Here is a 25584-nt window from a genome sequence, read left to right on the forward strand (position 1 = left end):
TGCCACCATCTTACCAGTTTGACATTTATTTCCTGAATATTTAGAGTATTCCAGGTATTATGATAAATGATTGGAATATAGGAATAAAAATAAATGCCCTACAATCACAGGAATGTCATCATGGGAGCAATATAGTAAAGAGTTCAATAAAATATGGTAAGTGCTAAGATGGCAGAGTGCCCACTTCTCAGTCTTCACTTAGCCTTCATATAATACCCATGAGAAGACTATAGGAATTTAATTTATTTAATTATGGTGATAAATATAGACAAATAACCCAATGTAAAACTGACCAAAGCATATAAATAGGAAATTACAACAGACCAAGCTCTAATGTACAGTAAGCTTATAAAAGGATGCTAAGGCTTACTAGTAGGGAACTGACAACTACGCCAGTAATGAGATAAAAGTTTTCTTCCATCAGGTTGGTGAAAATTAAAAGGAGGAAATCTAGTCAGTGTTTCCTAGGGTGCCAAGAAGTGGGCACACTCATTGCTGGAGAATATCCAAATAGCCATGAATTTATGAAAACTAATCAAGAAATATCTACTAAAATAAAAACACATACACAGTTGACCTTGAGCATTAAAGAAAAATATTCACACATAACTTTTGACTCCCCTCAAAATATCTATTAATAGGCTACTGTTAAGCCAAATGCTATAATATAAACAATTAGCACATTTTTTATGTTTTATATATTATGTATATTTACAATGAAATAGGGAAAGGAAAATGTTAAGAAAACCATAAGGAAGAGAAAATACATTTGTGGTACTGTATGCATATTTGTTGAGAAATAGTCTGTGTATTAGTGCACCCATGTAGTTCAAATCCATGTTGTTCGCGGGTCAACTACATTTTAATAAAATAACAACTAACCAAAAAATAAGACAAATTAACCAGGACAAAAGTATGGGGACCTGGGTGGCTCAGTGGTTGAGCTTCTGCCTTTGGCTCAGGTCGTAATCCCCGGGTCCTGGGATCAAGTCCCCACTGGGAGCCTACTTCTCTCTACCTGTGTCTCTGCCTCTCTCTGTGCCTCTCATGAATAAATAAAATCTTTAAAACAAAAACAAAAACAAAAACAAGGACAAGTGTGAAAACCCCTCCAATGTATCTAAATGTTCACCATTGGGGAAAAATAATGTGGTTTTTAATCTATGCTATTGAATATTACACATTTAACAGGTCAGATCTGTGCATTTGACTGATGGATATCCATGATGTTTGTTTCGTGAAAAAAAATGTTTTTGCTAGGCACTGTTTATTTTGTGATACTGTTTTTTTTTTTTAACTTAACATAAAACTAGTCTGTATGGTATTTAGATATATATGTTTTCATCAATGTGAATGAAGATGTGGAAAGCGGTCCTGTTGGCTTCAGAAACGTGGAGATGAAGAAGAGAGTTATTACAAGGAATTTTATTTTAGAGGCACTTTGGTAGCACAGTGGGTTAAGCGTCCGTCTCTTGGTTTTGGCTCAAGTCCATGAAGTTGGGGTCGTGAAATGGAGCCTTGAGTCAGGCCCATTCTGAGCACAGAGTCTGCTTGAGATTCTCTCTCCCTCTCCCTCTGCCCCTCCCACTCGTGCTCTCTCTCCTTCTCTCTCTCTCTCTCAAATAAATCGTTTTTAATAAAGGAATTTAATTTTAATTTTTCCTCTTATGTAGCTTCTTATATTTCCACTTGTTGAGGTGAACACATGTCGATTTTGTTTTCCAAATATTAATTATAACAAAACATACAGATACTCTGGAAAATAATGAGATAAGTGCATTGCAGGAATTCTTTTTCTTTGGCGCCCCTGGTTCTTGGTGACACTGCTTTGCAAACTAAAGAGGTAGACCAGACGAAGAGTGGTGGGCAGCAAAGCAAAGTTTATTGAGCATTAGTTATTGAGTGATAGTACAAAGCTCCTGAAGACAGATGGGACCTGAGAGAGTTGCCACTGGAGTTTCTAAGTCTAGGGTTTCTTGTGGGCTTGTTGGTGGGCTATTTTAATCTAATTAACCCTCCATGTGCCTGTCATCCAATCAGGTTTCTGTCATCTTTTATCACGTGGGAGAGGGTGGAAGGCTCCTTTTAAAGGTGGTTTCCTCTTAGGGCAGGGGCCGTTGCCCCTGCTTGCCTTTCTTCCAATCATCCTTTATCAAATGCACTTGAAATCTTTTTTAGATTATTAATTGTTTGTAAGTTGTAGGCCTGTGGCTTTTTCCCATACATTTGTATAGGTAATCAAGAGATTGATATTATTATTAAAATTAAGATATTTTAAGCCAAAATAGAATAATTTTTTACATTAATTTGTGAATTAGTTTGTTATCTCTTATCACACTTTCTAGAAGGTAGGTTGGAGTAGAAAGTATCGTCTTACTTTACAAATGACTTGCCTTAGTCTATACACCAAATATAAGAAACACCATTGATTGATGTTCAGAAGGGAGTCCTGACTTACTTACATAAATCAAAATTCAACTGTGAGAAAGCAGCCCCAACCCCTTTGAGAAGATATTCTTTCAAGAAATCAAAGTGCTGCTAACTTGCCTCTGAATCACATCAATCCATTGCACAGGGCACTATGGCTAAAACAGCTAGGATGTGGCGTCACAGCAATGACTGGTCCAGATGTTTGAATTCTGATTATGTTCGAGATGGAAACATTCAAAAATATGTGCTTTAATTATGGAGGTGGAAATAATTATTTCTCTGCCTCATCCATCACCCTGCCAAGGCTAAGATTTTTGTAACTACTGCTTTGTCCAATGCATTTGTAAACAGACAGTCCACAATTTTGCTAGAACTGTTTTCAAATTACTACTTGTATATAATTTGCTTCAAGAAATATGTAAATCAACATTCCCAAACATACATTAATATATTCACCAATTAGGGCTCTACCAGTGGGCCCATACGGAAAACTTCCAGAGAACCAGACAAGGTATTTTTCACAATATAAATAACACAAAATATACACTAAATGTTGACTTTTAAACTATAGCTAAAGAACTTTGAATGTCATGACTAATTCTAATTTTCTAATAGAAAAAGGTACAAGTCATTTTTGCTTCTGTACTTTTCTTCTTAATGCATTCTTGCAACAACCAAAGGTTACCTTCTGCAATAAAGTTTGAAGAAGAGAAATCAGGAATAGATTTTGGTTGATTCTGATTTGTAGGATTTTTTTTTTCCTTCTACATGTTTTTACATGATATTGCCTTCAATTAAGTAAACTGTTGAGCACTGCCTCCATTTTCAGAATAACAGGTCTTCTCTAAAATGTTTTAAATTTTATCTACTCAGTGTTTAAACTGGACCCAGGGTTTTCAATAAGAAAGTGAAGGACTTAAAAAAAAAATCAGCCTATCGGTATACCACAATCTGACTGAATTATTTAAAATAAATTCATGAAATTAGCCATAATTTATAGCATCAATTTTTAAATGAACCTTAAACGATGTATCATCCTAGCACGCATTTTCCTTTCCCATTTTACCTTCCAAATAAGTACTGACAATTAGGCAGCACTTGACATTTATCATGCTTATCTCCGCAGCTGCAGCGGCTCAAGGTGACCAAGAATGGCAAGAAGGGTTTTCTGTACAGAGTTTTAAATAGAGGGAAATAACGATTGATTTCCCTTTGCTTGTTGAGTGGTTGGCGGTAGAAAAGCGGATTTGTAGTGAGGTCATCAGTCACAATTGGATCGTAATTTGAAAACGGATTAGCTTAGAAGTAGCAATTTCTGCTCCATGGGTTTTCGTGAAAAAGTGTGCCTAACTCCGCAAGAGACCTCGCAAGCTGGCCCAGATCAGTGCCTCCCCAATGTGCCATTGTGCGTGGGCGCCGCGGTGAGGGCACAGCCGGGGCGGCCCGGGGCGGTGAGGGCACAGCCGGGACGCGGGCCGGGGCGGTGAGGGCACAGCCGGGGTGCGGCCAGCTGTCCTTAGCGTCGCACCACAGGGGCCCAGGATCCCTGGGCCAGAGGAAGGAACTCTTTAGGGAGTTAACGGCTTTTCCTCCTAAGAAGCTCTTCACTTTTTTTTTTTTTCTTGGAGTTCAATTTGCCAACATATAGCATAACACCCAGTGCTCATCTTATCAAGTGCCCCCCTCAGTGCCCCCGCCCACCCCCCCTTCCATCACCCCTTGCTCCTTTCCCAGAGTTAGGGGTCTCTCATGGTTTGTCTCCCTCACTGATATTCATTTTCTCTCCTTTCCCTTTATCCTCTTTCACTATTTTTTATATTCCCCGGATGAATGAGACCATATAATGATTGTCCTTCTCCGACTGACTTATTTCACTCAGCATCACACCCTCCAGTTCCCTCCACGTCCAAGCAAATGGTGGGATTGGTCCTTTCTGAGGGCTGAGGACACCCCGCTGTATACAGAGCCCACATCCTCTATCCATCACCTGTCGGTGGGCACCGCGGCTCCTCCCACAGTTGGGCCACAGTGGACATCGCTGCTGTGAAGCTTTTCACTTTTAAATGAAGGAATGACCAGTGTCACTGTCAGTAATGCCAGCCCAGGGACAAGCGAAGACAGGACAACTTAAGAGAAGGAAATTATCCTCTCTTCTATGTCCGGGTGGCACGTTCTTAGGGTCAAAAGTCCAAGGCAGCGGCCCACCTGCCTTTGTAACTGGAAAGAACGTTATACAGATTCCAAGTTGGAAATGCCCAGTGTTTGGGCCGCCGGGGGGCTCAGTGGTGAGCACCTGCCTTCAGCCCAGGGCCTGACCCCGGGTCCCGAGATCGAGTCCCACATCCAGCTCCCTGCGGAGCCCGCTTCTCTCTCTGCCTGTGTGTGTCTCTGCCTCTCTCTCTCTCTCTCATGAATAAATAAAATATTTTTAAAAAAGGAAATGTCCAATGTTTAAAAGATTAAGAGTTTCATCTGAAAAGGTACAAGCTGACATTACCTAATTTTTAAAGTCTTTTACCTTTTCTCACAGGCCACGAAAATTCGTTGGCAATGAAGACAAAAGAAATTCAGTCAAATGAATTTACAACAAAATTTGCATATTAGACAATCTGTCAACAGTCCTTCAATTCTTATCCTCCCTGGATTTCTTAACTGCTTGTTTGCAAATATTACGCCTAAGACCAAGAAGTATATTATTAAGGGAGGGTAAAATAATTTGAATTGCAAATCTGTATAGTATAAACAAATGAATTCCACTTTATAGCTTAAACAACTAATATTTAACATCTGGATGATAATATATTTACCCGAAATTTTTTATTTTGTAGCTCTTTAAATTTGGTATGTAATGAGGTGGTAGGAATAATATTTCAGGGTACCGCAACACAAGGAAAGGAATTTATCGAGGATAATTTATGATTAATGCCTTGGCACTAGTCCGAGCAGTATCTGGTATCTGGTCTAAAACCTTCGAAGTCTTTTGTTTTATGTAAAATGGATGATGTGTTTGTAGTTAATAACAAGTTTACCAGCAGCCTTACATTATGGTCTGCTGCCTCTATGGCCTCTTCTGGAGAAAGGAATACAAGGCAATGCTTGGCCAAACAATGCTGTTTAAGATTTTAGGGGCAAAGTAAAGGGTTTCTTGTCTCAAATTATTCCTCAATCTGCTCATGAAAAATCCTTTCAAGAAAGGACAACTTGTCTAATTGGCAGTTGAATGTTAATCTCCAAGTGAAATATTCCTAGTAGAGTTCGTCCAACAAGGGTGGTGATAGTCCCATTTCATACTTCCAAAGAATAATTATGTTCAGGCTTCATATGAATAATTAATTTTTTAAAAAGGGACTTAATTCAGAAGAGAACTATTGCCATGATGAGGGAACTTGACCATTTGGGAAACACACACGCACACGTAGACAAACTGGGAGAATTGGGGAAAAGAGGCAATTCAAAGGCTATCCCATGAAAGGAATGGGAAGTCAGCTGAGTGGATCCATCAGGGAGTACTCAGAACACTCTGTGGTCCTCAGAAACAATCTAGAGGAATATGAAGAATCACTTTTTAACTTCTAGAAACCCCTCAAAGTGGAATGAGGTATTTTGAGGTTATTACAAAGGATAACTCTTCTCTGAGGTTACTTGAGCTTATATATTAACATATTATTATATTACATATAACTATTAATGTATAATAGTGTAGAGTAATATATAATGTGCCATATGTTATGTGTATATACACACACACACACACACATATACACACAAATTTTTGATAGTTTTAAAAAGGATAAAGATGGAAACATCCATTGCCTAAAGCATAGGAAAACAAGACTCCCTTATTGAATTTAGCATGGAAGGGTTGATGATGCTTAAAGAAAGATACTGGAATATAGAAGGTAAATTTTTCTTTCATTCCCCTTTTCTAAACCCAGCATTGATCATCATCATCATTTTCGTACATTGTCATGAGTTTGATAAAATTAATTGACATAGTCAAATTAAATTCTCCATCTCACTGTCCTATAAGAAACTTCTACTCACAATAAACCAAAAAAGGCACAAGCTGAAGCTGCAGATATTATGGCAAATCTGCTTCAAAAAGAGAACATTTGTAGTGTTTGGTCCAAGAGTTTATACACTGGCACACTGGACAGAGTAATAAAGGTACAAGTTTTTTTTAAACTTACCTCCATTTAATACATATAACCATAAATCTGAAAAATAAGGTGTTGGACCTCCTTTTCAAGGTATGTAAATATATAAATGAGGACTAAAACAAACAAATTGAAGAAATTCTTAAATTTAGTTAGGGCTAAGATTTGCCTTATTTGACAAGAGCTTCTGTTGGAAAGGTGACTGAGAGGACAGTTTCTCACAATCCATCTTCTAATTAGAAAAGCTTCTCAAAAACACACTCTTTTGAAATTATTGAAAAATGAAAAGGAAATATTTCACATTTGAATCAAATGGAATATACCATAAAAAATGACCTCAGTGATGCAGGCTGCTGGGTCCAAGGACCCAGAGGGAGATGTCCCACAGCACCTGGCTTTGAGCAGGAAAGAAATAAAACACTAGCCAGAGAATGTGAAAGCGGAGTTATTGAATAGCATGAGTGACAAATAGAGTATAGCAGAAGGAGTGTCTGGGAGGCTCCAAAAGGAAAGGAGAAGTGAATCTCTCTATTGCTTGGGGTTAGAGGTTTATATTTGGAAAGGGAAAAGGGTCCAGGATATGTGTTCCTACAGGAATCCAGGGTAGGGTCCAGCCATAGGCGAGTGACAGGTGAATAATAGGTTTTATTCAATACATCATGGAAGGTAGGGGATATTGATGCCAACGTTTGTTTGAAGCCAACATCCTAGAACCTATTTGAGAGCCAGCTTTTCTTAGATTTTATCAAGGATTGGAGGTCCTAGGACAAAACTCAGACAATGGTTAACTTTATTGCTTCCTCTTTGGAGTGGAAACATAGCTTCTTTGGTTTTAACTCAGATGCAAGGTAAAAAAAAAAAAAAAAAAAAAAAGACCATGAGTAAGTGGGGCCTCGCAAAAACAGCAGAAATGGAACCTTTCCAAAATGGCATCCCTTCAGCTTCCCTACATCATTAATAACAACAACACAGAGAGTAGGTCACGGATTTTCAGAAACCAAATAGGCTGGGAAAATGCAGTGAAGAAGGTAAAGGACTCAGGCCTGGTGGAAGAGGAGTGCTTCTGGAGTGATCTCTTTGAATAGAATGAATTTTAAAATGATAAGAGAAAAAAAAAAGAGAGAGCCAGAGAGAAAACAGCAACAACAACAAAAGTGATAACAGAAGAGTAACAGAAAACTGCGATAATGATACAGGGGGAAACCAAAATAGATGATATTTTCAGCTTTAAAGACACTATGATTTCAGGGCTTTAGAGGATTTGAAATGAAAAAGAGCCCAGGCGAGTTTAGTTATTTACACTAAGGTAGAGTAATAAAAACTTCATTGAGTTTTTATTTGCACTGAAAGATTGAAAAGTAATGACGCAAGAGAGTTTAGACGGAGCAGCGGCCTATGCCTTTACCCTCACTCTGCGCGGAGTCCGGCGCTGAGGGTTCTTTGCTCTGTGAATGACTGTGTTACAGAAAACGGATACATTTTCTGAAAACTATGTGTCATGCACTAAATTTGTTTAGATGTTGACTACAGATCATCGATGATAGGAATGGCATCGAATACTAAGATCCCCGGAAGCACGTTATGCGCACATTGTTAAGTGGTGCAAGTGCAGTGCCTCGCATGGAACAGGTGATGCACAAAGCACAGGGCCCTGAGCCAGGAGGGCACAGCAGCAAGAAATGTGGGCTCTGGGGCAAGGGAGCGTGGGGGAGGGCTTCAAAAGCAGCCTGTTTGGGAATGCTGGCAATTTCCTTGAATTCTGCCTTTTATCTTGATAAATTTGCTCAAATTCTCTAAGCCTTGTTTCTATAAAATGGGAAGAAACAATAGTTCCTGTATCACAGAGCTATTCTGTAGCCAAATGTAGTAAAGGTTTAACAGTTTTCTTTTTTCAAGAAATGTTAGCTATCATTACCTAATAAAATAAGGATTCTATCAAACTAAAGATCACTTTGAATACTTTCTTTTTTTTTTTCTTTCTTTCCTCAAGGCTCCTATTTGTTTATTCTTTAATCAGGGTCCATTATTTTAGATAAAACTCAGCAATTCTTGACTACTCTTTATAAACAGAAGGTATTTTATGTCAAAATGGAATTCTAAGCCTGCCTCATTCTTTACCTGCGTGGCCTCCTATCTGTTTTACATTCCTTCGCTCTCTTGCGCTGAATTCAATGAGTTTCAAGATGTGAATGAAAGAGTTTGCCTTGGATACATGTCAAACCAAAGCCACCAGTATTTATTTCCTCTTTCTCAGAGTAAAAAATCCACTGTTCGGCATCATTTTAGTTGAGGTGGTGGTGAGGGGGGGTGACTTAAGTGTTTTTAACTAAATTTAACATTCCAAGACTTCAACAGCATTTGAATCATTATAATATATGCATATTTAGAGGGCTATGCTTTTGCTAATATGAAGTTATTTTTTTCTTTCAAAAAGTTGTCTGTTACCAAACCAAAAAAAATTCTTTATATGCAGCTTCTGTTGTCAGAACCATCTTGTCAGCTAAAAGCAAAGCAAAACACTCGATAAAATTCTCAGAAAAAAATTAAGATTTTTATGCTCAAATTTATATTAGTGACTTAATATTATTGGCATCACCAGCCTTTACATCTTAATATTTAGTTGAAAAGAAGTACAATAACTTTCCTGTTAAACGAATTGAGTTCATCACTTCTTCTTGCCATAATCACGTATTTTAGGAATTCACCTGTGTGTATGAATGTTCGTGTGCGTGAATATGCACGTAGTTTTTCTTAGATACCTTTGTTATATCTGTATGGCTTTCATTTCCTGGAAAAGCCTTAGTAGAGCATAGAGTCCGAATTCTTTATGCCTTTGTTTAATAGTGTCTTCGCATAGGTTTTCAGGAACCTGCTATTTTGTCTTCTGTATTTGAACAGTAAAGGAAGTTGGATTTTCTTCTCTGAAAGCACCTGGGAACTGTAGATAAGCAGTAGAAGTAAAATGGAGGGAAAAATTAGAACGCCACAACCACAACGCAAATAATAGTTTTGGTCACAAGCTGTCAAAACTTAAGAGAGTACAGGAGAATGGAGAACGTGCCCCACCGAGCACACGTTGAGACCTGCTGTCTTCCCTGGTGGTGTCACATGGCTTTGATTTTCATCTAATTGCAAGAAAACACAAACACTGGCAAAAGCTTTACTGGATGTTGGTGACCCCACCGGGTTGAATAGGAATTGAATTTGAGCGCCTAAAGAAAACTTCTGTATGTGTTTGTTTGGCTTTTATTGCCACAAACTTAATAGGCCCATCAATCAGAGAAGAAACACCGTCTAGAAAATTGGAAAAAGTTTTGATAGTGAGATTAAAAAATAAGCACATTCTCCTACTTCATGACCTTGGTTATTTATAGCTCTGGAAAAGTCAGTCCCTGCGTTGGATACAGTGATTAAAGGGGATTAAACAGGGTCCTTTGAATCGCGCCATCCCCGGCACAGCAAAGGACCCTCAGCAGAAGGCCAAGGGATGCTCTCGCCTGCTGACCCCGCCAGGCCGTGCGAGCGCCCAGCGTCTCTGGCTGCGGGGTGCGGGGGCGCCGCGCTCCCCTGCGCTCACCCCAAATCCCACAGTAACCGCAAGGATTGAGTCGCCCCTGTCGTCGGCTGGGCTCGGCCGCGTCCCGGCCCCTCCGTCCCCGCTTCACACGGTGCCTGCATCGCTCTACCTGGTGGGAGAGGAGAAGGGCACGCGGCCCCGGGCGCTCAGGACAGCGGCTCCGGGGCTCTGGGCCCGCCCACAGGGGAGAGGGGGGCAGGGGAGGGGCGTGCAGGGGAGAGGTCCGTAGGGGAGAGGCGCACTGGGGAGAGACGGGCAGGGGAGGGGCGTGCAGGGGAGGGGCGTGCAGGGGAGAGGCGCGCAGGGGAGAGGCGGGCAGGGGAGGGGCGTGCAGGGGAGAGGTCCGTAGGGGAGAGGCCCGCAGGGGAGGGGCGTGCAGGGGAGAGGTCCGTAGGGGAGAGGCCCGCAGGGGAGGGGCGTGCAGGGGAGAGGTGGGCAGAGGAGAGGTGGGCAGGGGAGGGGCGTGTAGGGAGAGGGCGTGTAGGGAAGGGGCGTGTAGGGAAGGGGCGTGCAGGGAAGAGGTCCATAGGGGAGAAGCCGGCAGAGGAGGGGCGCGCAGGGGAGAGGGCGGCAGGGGAGAGGCGGCAGGGCAGAGGCCGGGCTGCGGCTCGGGGGCCTGGCTGGAGGTCGGCCGGCTCCTGCCCCCACGCGGCCGGGCTCTCGGGCTGTGAGGGGCAAGTGCGAGCCCTTGGGTCGGTGAGAGGAATCGGGGCGTGTGGGGTCCGCGTGTCCTGCTGCTCCGCGAGTGTCGGTGCGAAGCAGTAGGCGGACGGGACGGCCCGTGAGCCCGTCGCCTGCCCACGGCGTCCGGGGCCGGGAAGCTGGAGCACGGGCGGCCGTGACGGTCCTTGCTGAGCACCTGCCGCGACCCTAGGCCTGGCAGGTGGCGATGACGCAGAAGCTAAGAGAGAAACCGCAAGACGGAGGGCGGCGCGCTTGCTCTCAGCGGGTGTGGCCCGATCGGCTCATTCGGAAGCGCCTACACTGGCGGCCCCGCGGCATCCACAGCTCGGCCTGCAGGCGCGGGGCGGGGGCGCGGTCACCTGGTGCGCTGGGAACAAGACGCAAGGGTCCAAGTGGGTGTGAGGGCAAACTGCCCAACCAACCCGGGACCTTGACACTCTCAGACACAGGTGCACGCTCACGCACACGTGCACTCATCCCTCAGTTTTGAGGAATAACAGTCCATATTAACCTTTTGCATGACTTGCATAAATTTGTTATTTTATGTAATCTTATTCACTTTTTTCCAAAATTTATTTTATTGTAATATTTTATTTTATTTTTTTCTATTTTTATTGTAATATTTTATTTTATTTTTAGGAAGAGAATGAGTACAATTGATACTATATAGAAGGAAAGATATTTTTCCTTTAAAAAACCCTGGTTCAAAATTATCTAATGAGTAGGGATCCCTGGGTGGCACAGCTGTTTGGCGCCTGCCTTTGGCCGGGGGCGCGATCCTGGAGACCTGGGATCGAGTCCCACGTCGGGCTCCCGGTGCATGAAGCCTGCTTCTCCCTCTGCCTGTGTCTCTGCCTCTCTCTCTCTGTGTGACTATCATAAATAAATAAAAATTAAAAACAAAAAAACAAAAAAACAAAATTATCTAATGAGTAAAGAAGGCAGCACAAAAAAAAAATGAGAAGAGAGGTTTCCGACTTTAAGGAGGGAAGTTTGACAGAGATGTTTTAGGATTGGAAAGACTTAATTGTGTTTGTTAATAGATAGAGGAATGGAAATAGAGATACCATGAAATTTCAAGAAATTGTGAAGATAAGGGAAAGATTACAAAGATGATTATAGGGACCTCTGGGTGGCTCAGCAATTAAGCGTCTGCCTTCAACCCAGGGTGTGATCCTGGAGACGTGGGATCAAGTCCGCATCCAGCTCCCTGCATGGAGCCTGCTTCTCCCTCTGCCTGTGTCTCTGCCTCCCTCTGTCTCTCTCATAAATAAATAAATAAATAAATAAATAAATAAATAAATAAATAATCGTTTTTAAAAAGGTGATTATAATAATATTAGTTTAATCACTAACATAAAAAAAACTTTGCTTAAAAAGCTTTTGGGTAGGTTTGAAAAATAATGTAGCAATTTTAAAGAGAACGGAAGTGCTTCATAACAGCCAAAAAAAGAAATGCAACAAGGAGTCTACTTGAAAATTATAGGTAAAAAAAAGATTTGTAAACTAGCTTTGAGAGCCCAGCAGTGGTTTTAAAAAGTGAATATGCTTTAAAGATAATTGAAAAGGTGGCTTTATTTCAGGGGAAGATGGTGAGTAGGTGTGGATGGGGGTATTGATAAGTGTCACCTTTGGTAATGTAGGGTTGGGGCAGTCAAGAGTCCGGACAATTCTGAATGTTATAGAAAAGATCATTTGAATGGATGGATGGTCAAGAAATTACACTTTAATATAGTTTGGGGGAGCAGTGTAATGGCAACTTCTGTATCCTTTAAATTATCCATGAAGATGTGAAAGAAAAAGAAAATATTGGAGAAGAAAAAAAGAGGGAGGCAAACCAAAGAGAGTCTTAACTATAGAGAACAAACAGGTTTCAGGAGGGGACAAGGAAGGGGATGGGGATTAAGGAGGACACTTGTGATGAGCACTGGGTGTTATATGTAAGGGATGAGCCACTAAATTCGACTCCTGAAACCGATATTACACTATATGTTAACTAACTAGATTTTAAATATAAATGTGAAACAAAAAAACAAAAACAAAAAAAAAGGAAAATGTCACAACACTATCAAAAAGCATTGTAATAATGACAATGAACATGTATTGAGTTCTTATGATGTCAGCCAAACTTAGTCATATGTAGTGACTCAGTTTATCTTTGAAAATATTTTATTGTTATCCATAAATTATCCTCATTTTGCAGCTGAAGAAATTGAGGTCAGAAGTTAAGTAAAATCCTGAAGGTTTTATAGCTAGTCAACAAGAGTTGAAATTTGAACCTACTAAATGTGGCTACGAAGTCTGTTCTTTCAAACACCACATTATATTGTTTAATAATAAAGCTTTTGAGAAATTGGTAATAATTTCAAGTTGGAACAGATTGAGAAAAATATGGTTTGAATGTGAGAAAACCAGCTTCTGTTGATGAACTAAACTATTTCCCCCTGTTTTCCTTGGAGAGAGGAGTAGGATGTTCCTAACCAATCCTATCCAAGAATAGCTCATGGGTGATGCCCACTTAATTATTCACACACTACCCCTGGATCTTAACTGACTTCCACACAGCTGCCCTGACTCTCTGCGAGTAGCCATGGATTACGCCCAGCAGTCTCCCCAGACAGCACCTCTTTCCTTCGAGGGCCCACCCTGGAGTGAGCCTTCCCTTTTAGCACCACAGACTTCTGTGGGGGATCATTATACCAATCTCACCTTTCTCCATCGGCTCTTACCGCAATGGAGAAGAGAAAACAATATAATCCTTGTATCAAAATTGAGTTTTCCAAGAAATAAAACTTTAAATCATTAGAGACAATGCCAGTGGTTTTAAAAATGCCTTTGGGGGCACCTGAGTGGCTCAGTGGTTGAGCATCTGCCTTCAGCCCAGGGTGTGATCCTGGGGTCCTGGAATCGAGTCCCGCATCAGGCTCCCACACGGAGTCTGCTTCTCCCTCTGCCTGTGTCTCTGCCTCTGTGTCTGTCTCTCATGAATAAATAAATAAAATATTTAAAAAAAATAAAAATGCTTTTGAAAAACTTAGGAGCAATCACTGGCAAATTCTAAATAGAACACAAGTCTTACATAGCAGTGAATTTAAGATCAAACTGAACATAACCTGTAAAACAGGAGCAAAAGAGAGGCCAAGGATGCACAGGATTCAAGAAAAGAAGTGTGTGAGCTATAATCATAAAGTGGGAAAATTCCATCTTAAAAAATACATTCTAGGGGATCCCTGAGTGGCTCGGTGGTTTAGCACCTGGCTTCGACCCAGGGCGTGATCCCAGGGTCCTGGGATCGAGTCCCACATCAGGCTCCCTGCATGGAGCCTGCTTCTCCCTCTGCCTGGGTATCTGCCTCTCTCCCTCTCTCTCTCATGAATAAATAAAATCTTAAAAAAAATACATTATATTATTTGAAGTAAAAAGAAAAAACAAATCAGCAGTTGCTATTTTGAAAGATGAAATGCCTTAAATTTGGCATTATGAAATTTTAAATTTTTAAAAAGATTTATTTTTTTTTTTGAGAGAGAGGAAGAGAGAGAGACAGAGTAGGGGAAGTGGCAAGGGGAGAGGGAGGGAATCTCAAGCAGACTCTGCTGCCGGGGAGCCAGCGGCAGGCTGGATGCAGTGACCCAGCAGAGCCGAGAGTCAGATGCTCAGCTGACTGTGCCACCCTGGCGCCTCTGGAAATTGGTAAATTGTAAGAGAAAAATTAAAAGCCAAATAATGGGTAAAATTCTATCTGATCATTAAAATGAGATGAAAAATGACAGTGCAATCTTTATATTTCTGTACAGACACTTCACTGAAAAAGGAAATTAAATAGGACAATATATTTTATCCTTTATTTATTTATTTTTTAAATATATTTCATCTTTGATATAAAGCAGGCAGCTCACAGCGCAGCGGTGCTGCAGCTCTCCCACTGGGACCTCCCGCCAAGGCCGCACCTGAGCTCCGGGCGCACCTGAGCTCGGGCTGCACCTGAGCTGGGGGCCACACCTGAGGTCGGGGCCTGCACCTGAGCTTGGGGACACACCTGAGCTTGGGGCCACACCTGAGCTGGGGGCCGCACCTGAGCTGGGGCTGCACCTGAGCTCGGGCCGCACCTGACCTCGGAGGCTGCACAGGCCCCACACTCGAGCCCGCGTCCCCTCACCTCGTCCAACGAGAGCCGCTCCTCCGTCTTCCGTGACTTTCACAACCTTGTCATTTTCGTAAAGACACAGGCCTTCATTTTGCAGAGTCTGTCGAGGTGGGACTGGCTAGTGCTTCCCCAGGATCTTGCCGAAGCTGTGGATTTGGGGCGGGGGTGCCCCGCGTGCCGACTCGTCCTGGTTCTCGTCTCTCAATTTCCGTGTGGTGTTGGTGCGTCCCACTCTGGGTGCTGTTACCTTAACACGTAATTAAGGCGATCACTGCCGGGTCTCTCCACTAGAAAGGTAGGTACATTTCTTTTGTTCTTTGTAATCAGTATTTTGCAGAAAGATATTTTGAAACTGAATATTCTTTTCCTCATCCCACTTCTCTCATTAATTCTAGAAACTATTGATATATCTTGCCTGTAGTATTACTTTGGTCACTATTGATGATTATTGGCTAATTTCATTTATACCAATGCATTTATTAGTTGATACCCTACTAGGATACTAGGAAGATACTTATCTTCTCCTACTTCATTTATTCATTTATTTATATCAGTGTGAACTAATGGATTCCAATCCTTTATTTATTATTTATTCAGTGTGTTACAATCATTTTTATGATTATCCAGATTGGCCAGTGGGAGTTCTTTTAGCTAGATCCTTAATTGTTTTGATGTGTCCAAATAATTCTTTAAGTATCTCATTACTACCTGAGACAACATAGTGTTCTAGGACTTTCTCTGCTGCAACCCAGAAATTAGCCATTTCTTTAAGAAGCCCTGGTTCCTGGGCAGCCGGGTGACTCAGTGGTTTAGCACCGCCTTGGGCCCAGGGCCTGAACCTGGAGACCCTGGATCGAGTCCCATGTTGGCTCCCTGCGTGGAGTCTGCTTCTCCCTCTGCCTGTGTCTCTGCTTCTCTCTCTCTCTCTCTCTGTGTCTCTCATGAATAAATAAGTAATATTTAAAAAAATAAAATAAAAAAGGAGAAGCAGCCCTGGTTCCTTTCAATGGAAAACAGTGTGTAGAAACGAAGATCCGAGTGCTACATATAAGTCTTGTTATTGGGGTTTGCTACTCACAGGCCTTCTTAGTGGACAGAAAGAACTAGGAAATATATATATTCACACATGTGCATGCACTACGCAGCATCACATCTATATCTATATTTATATCTATATTTTAAACCATGAGTTAATACTAATAGATTGAAATATTTTAAGACTATTTTTTCAGAAAAATTTTAGATTCACTGTAAAATTGAAGGGAAGGTATAGAGACCTCTCATGTATCTCCCACCCTCACACAAACATAGCCTCTACCATTATCAGCATCAACAACAAATGTTACAAAGTTGGGTTTATAGCTGAGTCACTGAGGTCATGCCTTTGGTGTTTGGTCTAAAAAGTCATCATCATACTCAAGGTCATGTAGGTTTTCTCCTGTGTTATTTTTTACCTAATACATTGCATTTTACATTTAAGTCTCTGATCCATTTTCAGTTAATTTTTGTTAATAGGGTAAAATCTGGTCTGGATTCATCTTTCTGCATGTGGATGTCCAGTTGATACAGCTCCATTTATCGAAAAGATAATGTTTTCTTCATTGTATTGCTTTTACCTCTTTGTCAAAAATTAGTTGACTATATCTAAGGAGGGAGGTCATTTCTGGGGTAATCTGTTCTGTTTCATCGATCTATTTGTCTTTTATTTTACTAATACCACACTGGTTTTTTTGTTTGTTTGTTTGTTTTTTTAGATTTTATTTATTTATTCATGAGAGACACAGAGAGAGAAAGGCAGAGACACAGGCAGAGGGAGAAGCAGGCTCCATGCAGGGAGCCCAATGTGGGACTGGATCCCTGGACTCCAGGCTCACGCCCTGGGCCTAAGGCAGATGTTCAACCACTGAGCCACCGGGGTGTCCCAATACCGCACTGTCTTGATTATCCTGTAGCTTTATAGTAACAGTGAAGTCAGGTAATACCAGGCCTCCATCTCTGTTGTTCTCCTTCAGTTTCATACTAGCTTTTCTGGGTCTTTTGCCACCCCATATAAACTTTAGAATCAGTTTGTTAAGTTGTTAGGATTTTGATTGGGAATCCATTGAATCGATAGATCAACCAACATCCTGACATTATCAACTCTACTTATTCTTTGAACATAAAATATTTCTCCATTTATTTATTCCTCTTTCATTCTGTTTATCAGTTTTGTAGTTTTCCTCTTATAGATCTAGTACATATTTCATTAGATTTACATCTAAGTATTTAATTTCATTTGGTGCTAGATGATAGTAGTTTAATTTCAAGTTCCACTTGTTCGTTGGTATAAAGGAAGAAGATTGTCTTTTGTTTCTTAACCTTGTATCCTGCAATCTTGCTACAATAACTTCTTAGTTCAGGAGTTTTTTTCATTGATTTTTTTTTCTACATAGAGCTTTGAGTTTCTCACTACTAAGTATGATAAAAAAAAGTATGATGTTCAGTGTACGTTTTTTGTATATATTCTTTGTTGAGGAAGGTCCCCATTATTTCTAATTTGCAGAGAGTTTTTATCATGAATGGATGTTGGATTTTGGCAAATGCTTTTTCTACATTTATTGACACAATCATCCTGTTTTTCTTTGTTAGTCTGTTGATGTGCTGTATTACATTAATTGATTTTTGAATGTTGAATCAGTCTTGCATACCTGGGAAAAACGTCACTTGATCATGGTGTGTAATTCACTTCATGCCTGTTGGATTTGATTTGCTAATATTTTGTTGAAAATTTTTACACCCATGTTCATGGGAGATATTGATGTATAATGTTTTTTACTTGTAATTCTTTGTCTAGTTTGGTAATAAGGGAATGCTGAACTCATAGAATGAATTAGGAAGTGTTCTTTCTTCTTCTAGCCTGTGAAAGAGATTATAGAAAATTGGTGTAATTTCTTCTTTAAACATTTGGTTGAATTCATGCCTGAATCCACGTGGGCCTGGTGCTTTCTGTTTTGGAAGGTTCTTAATTATTGATTAAATTTCTTTAATATGGACCTATTCACATAGGACATTTCTTCTCATATGAGTTTTGGTAAATTATGTCTTTCAAGGAATTGGAACATTTCATCCTGGTTATAAAATTTGTAGGTGTAGAGTTGTTCATGGTCTTCCTTTATTATCCTTTTCATGTTCATAGGATCTGCAGAACAGATTCATTTTTAATCTATTATCAGTTGTGACTGTGCAATGACTTTTGTACTGAAATGAGAGAGAAGGAAGAAAAAAAGAAAGGAGAGAATTAAAAATTTTTGTGTTGCTAATTTTTTTTCAAGCATTTATCATCATCTCCAAATATTCATTGACTTTTAAAAATAGAAGGATGTCATTTTTCCAATCCCTTCATTTTACACCTGAAATCACTGAGGTGGAGGGAAATGATACTAGATAAAATAGCATACTTAGGTCAATATAAATCCTTAAGTTTTACCTACAAGACCAATATTCAAGAAGACTAAATTAATTGCTTAAAGTCTACTATAGTCATCAAATGTGGCTCAAATTTTGCTGAATTGATTTTAAATCTGCTGAGCTTGACAGTACCTTACTACATAAGATATTTATAATAACAGAAGGAAGGCTAGAGTGGACCATGCTAAATGGCAATCAAATTAAAATAATCATTGATTTTTAAAATTAAATTAGATTGTAGAAGTAGTAACTGATGTTTAAAATCTTTACAATAAAAAAAACAAATAAAATAAATCTTTACAATCTTATTTGTGAAATCATGAATCCACTCAAAAGTTGGTTTACTAAGTACCTATATGCTGGAAATTGTACTTTTCATGGAAGACATAGTGATTAAGTCATATTGTCAAAGACTTAATAATCTGTATTTGAAAAAACATACAGTTAATATAGTTTTAATACAGTATATATTCAACATAACATTAAGGAATGCTTTGGGACGCCTCGGTGGCTTGGCGATTGAGCCTCTGCCTTTGACTCAGGGCGTGATCCCGGGGTCCTGGAATCAAGTCCCACATCCAGCTCCTTGCAGGGAGCCTGCTTCTCCTCTATGTCTCTGTCTCTGTCTCTGTCTCTGTCTCTCTCTGTCTCTCTGTGTGTCTCTCATGAATAAATAAATAAAATCTTTAAAAAATATGTTAAAAAAAACATTAGGGAATGCTTTTTGTGAAATACATGCAAGACAGTATAGGATTACAGATTTAGAAGCCAGCAAGTACCATCAAAAAAAATGGAGGGGGGAGAGAGATAAAAGGGATTTTCCTTTTTTGAAATAAAAAATTAGTCAGAGATCATTTGTTCAGTGAAGCTGGGCCAGTGTCTATACTTTTCCCTGCTATACCCCCATTCCCTACTAGTGTTGCCTAGTTCACTGTAGATGCTCAATAAATATTTATAAAACAAATAAATGAAAGAATGGATTTTGAGTGAACACTAAGTAACTTCATGTAGTTGAAGCTTAGGGCATGGAATAGGGAGTAACAAAAGGCAAATCAGGAAATATTTATTGATGCATATAAAGAAAGTTTTTGTTACCACTTTATATAATCAGGACATTGTTCTGTGAAAAAAAATTATGATGATATAATCAGACTTACTAAGCAGCAGCATCCTAAGGAAATATAATGTGAAGCACACAAATAATTCTGAAGTTTCTAGTAGTTATATTAAAAATTACTAGTCCATACATACTCTACATTAAATACCATTTATATACCATTAGGGTCAAAATTATTATTTCATATCATCAATATTAAAATTATTAATGAAATATTTTTGTTGTACTGCCTTTGAAATCTGGTGTATATTTTACATTTATAGTCAATCTCAACTTAGATTAGCTACATTTTAAATGCTCAACAGTCACGCGTGCCTAGACATAACTGTATTAAACAAAGTCTAAGTTTAGGGGTCTTACAACTTAAAGTGTGGTCCTTAGACTGACAACACTTGAGAATTTGGTAAAAATATAGAATCTTGGGCCATACTCCAGATCAACACAGTCAAAATCTGTATTTTCCCCAGAACTTCAGGTAGTTATATATACATGACAGTTGACAAAGCACTGGTCTGGGTAAGCAGCTGTGATGTTAGATATGTGCATCCTAAGTAGTACAGAAGATACACGCCGTTGGAATTCAGAATGATTAGAACTATTACTCATATTAGTTTTGTCTTAACACTACAAAGCAAATAAAGCTTTGCATGTATGTAATATTATATTCACACTGATGCTTTTATTTCATCCAAATGTTGGATTGTCTCATGTTATTAATACCTGGTAACCTGAGGTAAGAGTTTGAAGTTCCACAAAGGGGAACAAACATATAGTATCTGTCATCAATGCCTGGTGGGTAGATTTATGGGTTTTATTATTTATTATGTTTCCTAGCAATAATTAGAAATTAACAATTAGAATTAATAATTAGAATTAGTCTCTAGAATAGAAACTATAAAACATTTTTGCAAATGCATTTTGCAAATATAAGAAAACAAAACAAAACAAAGAGTGACAGAGCTAACCCTCCTAATTCTTATAGAAAGTCTTCTGCAGTCTCAATTATAAGAAAAAAAATAATGATGATATAATCAGGCTTACTAAGCAGTAAGGTGAAACCTCTAAAATCAAAGTATCTACTTGAAGTATAGATTAATATTCCTATAGTTAATGGTGAATTTCACCCCCAGTGTATATTGTACTTTGAGATATTACCTAATAATAGTATAAAGCCAGTATAATTAGTAAGACATTTGAAATATTTTTAATTTAATCTTCCTTGTTAGACATTTCCTCTATTCAACTTCGCCTCGGGGAGTTCCAATTTACAACAGTTGTCTCAATATAATTATTAATAGCACCCCCCTTTTGTTCTCAAAAGAGACCTTGTATGGAAAATAAATCATTTGGTCACCCTGTTTATCACATGGACTTAAATTTGTCTTTTGGGTGTTTTATACTGTATGTAATGTATAAGTACAGTACATGTACACACTTTTAAAATATTGACCATATATTCTGGGGGAAAAAAAATTCTCAGTATGTTGGAGATCACATAGTGAAGACCTGACTTGTGAAAAACTGGAATGTTTCCCAGGTTCACTCTTAGCCTCGTGCTTAATTACTCCCGGCAGCCCCTTTCAGGCCAGGAATCTGTGTTCCCTCTCATGCTGATGCAAAGTGACAGTCCAAGCAGAACTGTGTATTTTTCTCTCCTCTCTCTCCTCTCTCTGCTCCCTAATTGTGGGAGGAGGGGGAAATAATTGTTAGGAATTTCAGGGACCTTTCCTGCATAGCACATTGTTGACTGGCCTAAGCAAAGGTAGAAAAGGCCACTTAACCAAGCCCGAGTAAGAGAGGCCTGGAAAGCCTTGAAGGAGAATCTGCCAACTGCAAAGTGGATCAGCTACTTATGTTCACCTGGGATATTTAGAGATACTCTAGAAGTGGAAATACTTATGTGTAAGCAGAAAAATTGAAATATAAAATTGAAATGATTAAGAATGGGCTCTACTCTAAATTGATAGATGTGTATATAATCTCGGAAAAACTTTCTGAGCTCTCAGAGTCTCCAAAAAGGAAATAAAACAAATTTATTCTTTGCCATTTCATGTAAATATAGAATTATTTTTTATTTAAACTGAAGAGAATTAGGATTGACAAACTTTGGAGAATGAGTGATGAAATGGAAGGGACCCACAGAAGGAGACAGCTGAGACATTTGGGGAGGGATCAATTGAACCAGCAATTGAATGCTCCTGCGGAAATCAGAGAAACGTAAGGTTATCTGTCAAACACGACTCTTCATAGAGGAGACAAAATATGAAGCAGGACACATAACCTCCCAAATATAGCAGACATTTGGCTGGGAATGCTGTCAAAAATTTAAATTGCAGGTGTATATGTTCTACTTAGAGATTGTCCAAATGTATGCAATTGCTCCCTCAGCATCCCAGCACTGCCTACAACAGATTTTGGTATTTTTCACATAATGATGGTTTAAATGGGGACTTTTCCTAAATATGGTCTTCAGAGCACTGACTTTCCCAATACGCCGTGGGGAAAAGATACCACTTTCAAGTAAATGTAGAACGATGTTCACACTCTATTTCTGTGGTAAGACTCACATTACATATTTCACGTACTTAATGGTCTTAGAATTTCTCACAGTAGCCAAATTAGTTGTTTGACTTTCTTTATTTCATCATTACTTAAGCATCTTAAATTTCAGAAATTTTACTGTGAGTACCTCTTAATATTCCGGGAAATGAATCTCCCTCAGAAAATATTTTGGAAATTGCCAGGATGGAGGTATACTGCTAGTATACTACTATTTCTAGTATGATGTTGGCCTTGAAATGAATACTTCAGTTTAAAGAAAAGCAAAGATAGTATTAAAAAGTTGGTTGGGTTTTTTTTTTTTTTGAAATTTTAGTTGAATTTAGATTTCCCTTGCTCAGTTATTTGAGCCTTTCTCTGTGTCTGAAATAGCAGTATTCTTTTCACTCCTATATTAATGCACTGACAAAAGACCTGGTTAACAAAGAACCTGGCATTTAACATTCAGATATTCTCAATATGAAATCTGTGATTCTAGGATGGACATACAGATCTAGCTAGCTAGCTAGCTGGCTGTGACTTTTAACCATACTGCATATTTCTGAACTGAGATAGATACACCCTCAGAAGTACAATGTTGAAAATCATCACTGTTGTCATTTGGATGATATAATATAGTGTTGGAAAATAACTGCATTTACATTTCAGCTCATGATTATTTATTTCTAAAGGTGAAAAAAAAGCTGGGCTAGAAAAATAGGAAATTCCCTAAAGAGTTTCTTGTTGGTACCTAGGGACTAAATAGTATAAGTTTTCCAGATGCTCAGAGATAATGGTGTAATCTGACCTGCCTGTACTATGGTTAACTTGGTAGAAGTGTGGGAAAATATCTTTCAGCACTGGACTTTGTAATCTACACTCATTTACAATCAATATGAGTGATACAACTTGAAGAATAAAATAAAGCCAATAGGTAGTATTGGTGAAGGAAAATGATTTTTTAAAAAATGTCCCAAGATGTTATTACCAATATAATTTTATTCTGTTGCCTACTTCCTCAAACCAAGTTCTTTCAGCCAAAGTCACTTAACATATTTGAATTGAATAATAAATATATTTACTCTCTTACTGTTATTTCTCAGCTGCATTTAGTATTAATTACTGGCAACAATGGATATAAACATCCAATTGTATAATCATAGGTGATTACAAATAATTGGGTTGGGTTAACGAACTAGTAAAGTAACAAGCATCTAATATTATTAGGTCTTTAGTTATTGCAAAAAAAAAAGATGTCAAATTCCATGAAATTAACAAGTGTATGTGAAATTATCTCTATGTCTGGCTTTCTTTTCACAAGTTCTAAATTTTCTTTGATTTTTGATTTTTGATGGGACCAATTTTAATGGCCCAATAGATAGATATAAGCTATGATATAATTTTAATATTTAGTTATTATATTCATAAATTCCATCAGTTATTTAAGTTGTGATAGCCAAAGTACTAGATATTCTGAGTTTATCTTTCAACAGGGCACACATGATACCTGCCTTTAAGAAGGTTATAAATTGGTGAGAAAGATAATGATGAGCAAAGAGACGAAGTGATGGCATTTAGTAACTGAAAGGAATGCTGATGTAGATTATTTCCTCACATCAAAGACAAAGGTTGTATTATGAGAAGCATGTTTTTATACTTGTAGTATCTGCATTTTTGGTAGTGTGTGTTCCTGAATTTCTGAGGACAATTTTTCTGGCTGGATTTCAGTGAGACCTAAATAACTTTTGAAGAATGTTGCCAGATTTGAGCCCGCTTCACCAGGCCCTCCTCCTATATCTTCCATGATCAAGGTTAAAGGTGAGGACCATGGTTGTAAAATAAAGGATAGTCAGTGGCTTGTGTCAATTTGTTTATGACTGTGTTGGTAGTATCTGCTGAAGTACCAGAATTACCTGGACATTTGGCAAAGTGAGTTTCTAACAATACTCAAAAATCAGATAACACTTTTTAAGATGTCTGATGATCTGATTTTTCCCTTTTTTAACATTGATGTTTCTATTCAAGATTTAGTGAATGTGATCGTCCAGAAATTTTAATTCTGACTAGTGTTGAAAGAAGTGCTGAACCACTTTTGTTTTGTGGGTCCATATCTTAGTACTTCAAATGAGTATGTATTTGTGTCTTTAGAATTAGTTCATTTCAGAGGAGGTAACTAAAAAACAGAGAAAGAGGAGAGAAGACATCAGAATGAGATTAAGAAGAAAGATGATGTTGTCTACAATATGTAATTCCCATGCATATCTTGTGAAAGATAATGATTCTTCAGTTTGTTCCATTATAGCAAATTGCTTCAGAAGTAGGAATGAAAAGAAGCAGAAAAACTGGGTTCTAGTCATATGACAAATACCAACCTATTCACAGGTGAACCAGCTACCCCAGGGATTAATTTTTTTTAATTTTTATTTATTTATGATAGTCACAGAGAGAGAAAGAGAGAGAGGCAGAGACATAGGCAGAGGGAGAAGCAGGCTCCATGCACCGGGAGCCCGATGTGGGATTCGATCCCGGGTCTCCAGGATCGCGCCCTGGGGCAAGGCAGGCACCAAACCGCTGCACCACCCAGGGATCCCTACCCCAGGGATTAAGAGAAGTAATCTACTTGAAAGTTCCATTTTTACAGAAATTTCTCTGTGGCTGAAACTTGCGAAACACCAGTTCTGTCTATAAATCATGCTTCTTTTAAATTATTTTTTGACTTTAATTAATAGACTATTGCAAAATCTAATATTTGCAGCCGTCTTTTATTCCTTTACTCCCCTAAGAAACAAACAAAACACAATCCTAATATATCCCTGAGATTTACCAATCAGGAAAGCAAAATGAATCAATAAAATATGGATGGATATAAGAACAGAAAAAAAGAAAGATGATGGCCCAAGCCAATGAATAGCAAACTAGATCCTAAGGAACAAAGGCCCTTAAACTTGCTGGGAGGAACTAGGGGAATGGGATTTAGCTCTCAGATTTGTCATCTTCCCTTGGTTCCCTCTTCCCTTACATTCACTCTCCTGGGCAGGTCAAACAAAGGTCTGGTATGTGGTATACGCTGCTGTAGAGAGGCTGTAAGGCACACAGCTGTTTGTATTTGGTACACAGGTGTTTCAGTCTTTATTTTCCATCATGCCAAGAGCAGATTTTTAATGGAGAATAATTCATAAAAATTTCTGTACCTGGTTCACAGAATTAAGCCCACCCAGGTTGAAAAGTAAAACAAAACTCAGTGCCACCTCCACTCTCATGACCAACCAGACAAGCAGGTAAATCATTTGAGAAGATTTCCAAGCTTAATCCTTTGAAAATTGATCTTACCTCAGGGGGATACCAAATCATATTCTTCATCTAAATATTCCTGCTTCAAGCCCTACTTGCTCAACAAGTTTTGTAGGAGTGAAAAACGTTTTTTGTCTTAAAACAATGTGAATTCGTTCTAAAGAAAATGCTTTATCCTTATTTTCAGCAGTTAAATGAT

General features: G+C 39.0%; 1 protein-coding gene and 1 long non-coding RNA gene across 4 annotated transcripts in view; one reads left to right on the forward strand and one right to left on the reverse strand.

The window, feature by feature from the left end:
• LOC140613001 (uncharacterized) overlaps positions 1-4614 on the reverse strand; it is a 38611-nt gene extending 33997 nt beyond the window's left edge. Inside the window, exon 1 of the long non-coding RNA XR_012014119.1 lies at positions 4418-4614. This is a non-coding gene — a long non-coding RNA (uncharacterized lncRNA). The remainder of the gene's footprint in view (positions 1-4417) is intronic.
• Positions 1-25584, forward strand: part of SEMA3A (semaphorin 3A) — a 454397-nt gene that overhangs the window by 169065 nt on the left and 259748 nt on the right. The window lies entirely within an intron of this gene.

The sequence above is a fragment of the Canis lupus genome, chromosome 21 (assembly GCF_048164855.1).
Source record: "Canis lupus baileyi chromosome 21, mCanLup2.hap1, whole genome shotgun sequence".
Taxonomy (NCBI): Eukaryota; Metazoa; Chordata; class Mammalia; order Carnivora; family Canidae; genus Canis; species Canis lupus.